Source organism: Pongo abelii, chromosome 19, assembly GCF_028885655.2.
Source record: "Pongo abelii isolate AG06213 chromosome 19, NHGRI_mPonAbe1-v2.0_pri, whole genome shotgun sequence".
NCBI lineage: Eukaryota > Metazoa > Chordata > Mammalia > Primates > Hominidae > Pongo > Pongo abelii.
The window spans coordinates 20,120,216-20,124,841 of record NC_072004.2 but is presented as its reverse complement, the minus strand read 5'-3'; the positions used below and the strand labels follow the sequence as shown (position 1 = coordinate 20,124,841).

General features: G+C 47.3%; 1 pseudogene; it reads left to right on the top strand.

Moving 5' to 3' along the window:
- The first annotated feature begins 3,194 nt into the window (after window positions 1-3,194).
- LOC100448137 (CMT1A duplicated region transcript 15 protein-like protein) lies at window positions 3,195-4,305 on the top strand (annotated as a pseudogene).
- Window positions 4,306-4,626: the final 321 nt, after the last annotated feature.

Sequence of the window (4,626 nt, the reverse complement as noted above, 5' to 3'; positions counted from 1 at the left end):
ATTCAAGAATGACACCCCTGATGCCGCCGTGGACCGAGGCAGCTGCCAGAGTGGATATGAAAAGGCAATTAACATTTTCAGGAGTGGCCTTCTGTGGTGTAATCTTGTTGTAGTGAGATTGCAAGGAAGAGACACAAAGTTTCCAGTCATGATCACAAGAATAATATTTCCTGCTGGAGTGATTTTTTGGTTTGTTTTTATGAACATCCTGGATTAGTTTGCAAAACATTTTGTATTTGAGGAAACCCACTCATTTTGCCTGAAGAGTTATATTCATTCATAGTTAAATCTATAAAATTACAAATATAAATATGTGTCTGATTTATACTCTTCACAAAATATTGTGTGTCTAGACCTGATTGTCATAGACTTGTTCTCTCAGAATTAGGAAGCCAAAAAAAATAAGAAAACAAACAAACAAACAAAAAAAAACTGGTGAAAGTCAGATGGTTCATAGTCTTTTTGAAAAACCAGTAGCCATGTGCATTTTACTTAAAATAACTTTCATTTTACCTCACCAAAGTACAGCATGGTAGGTTATGTCTTTCCCTCTCTCTCTGCCTCTCTCCTCCCCATACACACCACATACACACACACACACACACACACCTTTTAGATTCAAGGGGTACATGTGCAGGTTTGTTACAGTGGTATATTGCGTGATGCTGAGGTTTGGGGTACAGTTGATTCCATCACCCAGGTAGTGAGCATAGTACCCAATAGTTAGCTTTTCAGGCCCTGCCGCCTGCCCTTCCTCACCCCTTTTGGAGTCCCCAGTGTCTATTGTTCCTATCTTTGTGTCTCTGTGTACTCAATATTAAGCTCCCATTTATAAATGAGAAAGCGTGTTAAGGTTTTCTGTTCCTGCATTGGTCACTTAGAATAACGGCCTCCACCAGGCACGGTGGCTCACGCCTGTAATCCCAGCACTTTGGGAGGCCCAGGTGAGTGGATCACGAGGTCAGGAGATCGAGACCATCCTGGCCAACATAGCGAAACCCCTTCGCTATTAAAAATACAAAAAAATTAGCCAGGCGTGGTGGTGGGTGCCTGTAGTCCCAGCTACTCGGGAGGCTGAGGCAGGAGAATGGTGTGAACCTGGGAGGCGGAGCTTGCAGTGAGCCAAAATCACACCACTGCACTCCAGCCTGGGTGACAGAGTGAGACTCCATCTCAAAAAAAAAAAAAAAGAATAATGGCCTCTAGCAGTGTCCATCCTGCCATCCTGCTGCAGAGGACATGGTTTCCTTCTTTTTATGGCTGTGTAGTATTACATGGTGTATATGTACCATATTTTCTTTATCCATTCCACCATCGATGGGCATCTAGGTTGATTCCATAATTTTGCTCTTGTGAATAATGTGATGAATATAGAAATGCATGTCTCTTTTTGGTAGAATTTTCCTTTGAGTACATACCCAGTAATAAGATTGCTGGGTTGAATGGTAACTCTGTTTGAGGTTCTTTGAGAAATCTCGAAACTGCTTCCCACAGTGGCTGAACTAATTTACACTCCCAATAGTGTATAAGTGTTCCCTTTTCTCCACAGCCTCACCAGCAGCTGTTATTTTTTGACTTTTTAATAGTAGCCATTCTGACTGGTGTGAGATGATATGGTATCTCAATGAAGTTTTGATTTGCATTTCTCTAATGATTAGTGATGATCAGAATTGTTCGTATGTTTGTTGGCCACTTGTATGTCCTCTTTTGAGAAGTGTCTGTTCATGTTCTTTGCCCATTTGTTAATGGGGTTGTTTTTTGCTTGTTGATTTAAGTTTTGTTTATCAATTCTGGATATTAGATACACAGTTTGCAAATATTTTCTCTCCTTCTGAATTGTCTGTTTACTCCATTGATAGTTTCTTTTGCTGTGCAGAAGCTCTTTAGTTTAAGTAGATCCCACTTGTCAATTTTTGGTTTTGTTGCAGTTGCTTTTGGAGACTTAGCCAAAAATTCTTTGGCAAGGCCAATGTCAAGAATGGTATTTCCTAGGTTTTATTCTAGGATTTTTATATTTTGAGGTCTTCCATTTAAATCTTCAGTTAATTTTTAGGCTGGGTGTGGTGGCTCACACCTGTAATCCTAGCACTTTGGGAGGCCGAGGCGGGCAGATCATGAGGTCAGGAGATCGAAACCATCCTGGCTAACATGGTGAAACCCCATCTCTACTAAAAATACAAAAAAAAAATTAGCCGGGCCTGGTGGCGCACACCTGTAGTCTCAGCTACTTGGGAGGCTGAGGCAGGAGAATGGCGTGAACCTGGGAGGCAGAGCTTGCAGTGAGCTGAGATCACACCAATGCACTCCAGCCTGGGGGACAGAGCAAGACTCCGTCTCAAAAAACAAAAAAAAAAAAAAAAAAAAGAAAGAAAGAAAATATTTTTGTATAGCTATATAATTTCTGTGGTTTTTGGTTTGAGACAGGGTCTCACTGTCACCCAGACTAGGGGGCAGTGGCACAATCACGGCTTACTGTACCCTTGACCTCTTCAGCTTTAGAGATCCTCTCACCTCACTCGGGAGGATGTCAGTCCTCCAGACAGACATCAGGCCCCAGGTGGACCCTGAACTCAAGGTGTATACCAGGCCCCAAGTTGACAACCAGGCCCCAGATGAACATCAAGGCCCTAGGTGGACAGCAGGCCCATGTTGAACACCAGACTCATGTGGTCATTTGGCCACAGGTAGACACCATGCCTTAGTTAGATACGTAGGCTCCAGGTGGACATTAGACCCAAGGTACATGGCCAGTCCCCAGGTGATCACCAGACCCCAGGTGGACACGAGGCCTTAGGTGAACAGCAAGACCCAGTAGGCCATCAGGCCCCAGCTGGATACAGTCCCCAGGTGAACACAAGGCCCCAAGAGGGACATAGGCCCAAGGCAGACATCAGGCCCTAGGTGGACATCAGGCCTGAGAACATCTGGCCCCTGGTGAACATCAGGCACAGGTGTCCAAGCAGGCCCTGGGTGGACATAATGGTGTATAGGTAAGGAGTTGACCTGGGGGGAGGGTGAGCAGTCAGCAGCCCAGTGGAGTCCTGAGTAGGTCTTACGGAAAGAAGGGGCCGAGGGGACAGAACCTTAAAGAAGCAACCTCACTTCCTTGACCTCACTTCCTTGGTGACACACAAGAACCGAACTTAGAACTCTGGTAACCAGGCGCCCATATCCTAGGGTCAGCCCATAACCAGCTCACTTGGTGGGAGACGCTCAAGAGAGCAAGATGTTCTCGTGTTGCTTCCCCACTTCGAGAGGTTGCTGCTTCAGGAATGGCGGGAGTGAGAGCCTTTTCCGACGATGCCGAAGAAGGCTCATTCCTCACCCCAGACGCCTGTGGCCCTTTGTAAGAAGGCGCACCCAGGTACCACAGGGCGGCCCGGGTCAGGCCCTAGCAGGCCAGGCCACACCAGAGATCCCATCGGGGCTGCATCTGCTCATTGTCTCTGTCCAGGAGGAGATTCGGGAGCCCATGGAGGCACAGACACATGGTGAGGTGGCTGCAGCCTGGAAGACTTTGCAGGGGTGGTGCTTTTGGGCTGGAATTCTTTTGAATTCAGTGAGATTGTCTCTGTGTTTGGAAATTCCAGTGGAAAGTGACTGACACTGGTGACCCTTTCTCCTTTTTCAGCTCCTGATGCATATGCAGAAATAGGAGCACTTGCAGCACCAGCTGTTGAGCCAGAGCCAGCATGGGAAGAGCCCCCTCCAGAGAGAGCGCTGGAGCTGGAGGGAGCTCCAGCCAAGAACCAGCCCAGCCAGGAGCTGCCTGAAATCATGGCACCTCCTGTGGCCACTGGCCTTAACCCTGGAGCTGAAAACGTGGCTGGAGAGACAAGTGGGAGGGAGGGGTGACAAGCACAGCCCCAGCCAGCAGCTCCCATGCTGCCCCTAGTCCTGGGCATGGTGGCAAAGATGGAGGCAGAGACCAGGGCATTCAGACTGGACTCCTCTCCCTTGCTGGAGAGAGGCTTCTCTCATTCACTAGAACCACAGCCCTGCTGCTGCAGGTCCTGTTTATTGTGCTAATGCTGGTGGGGTCTATCTGTGTGCAGGAGGTGTGCAAGAGCATTAAAAGAAGGCTAGGAAGAAGAGTTCCAGCAGCTCCTCCTGCTCCCAGAGGCAACCTCCTCCTCCAGGCATGGATGTGTGTCTGCAACTGGGCATCTGGGCTGTTTGCCCCTAATGTGCTGCCTGGGATGGGCTCTTAACAGGCGGGCAGGTGGGGAGGGGACCAGGAGGCGGCTCCAAAGGGTACAGCAAGCAAAGCTTTAAAAGACAGCCCTTGTGCCCCGGGCTGTCCATGCCGCCACCTGCCCTACCATTTATTAATAGTGTTAGAATTACAAGTTGATGAAATGACATTTCAATAAAGTTTGATTTCTGAAACTTCATGCTTTTTTGAACTCCCTAATGTTACATGGTGTTTTTGATGCTATCCTGAAAATCTCTGATAGTTGTGTCTTTTGTTGTGGTTGTTTGTGTGGTTGAATTACCACCGAGTCAACTGTTATTGGAAACCTTTCAGGTATGGCTTTTAGAAGACCTTGACCTACTCTTGCCTGTTTTGACTCTCTGGTTTATTGTGGAAAGAGGGATGATGTAGGCTCATGTCTCTGGCAGATC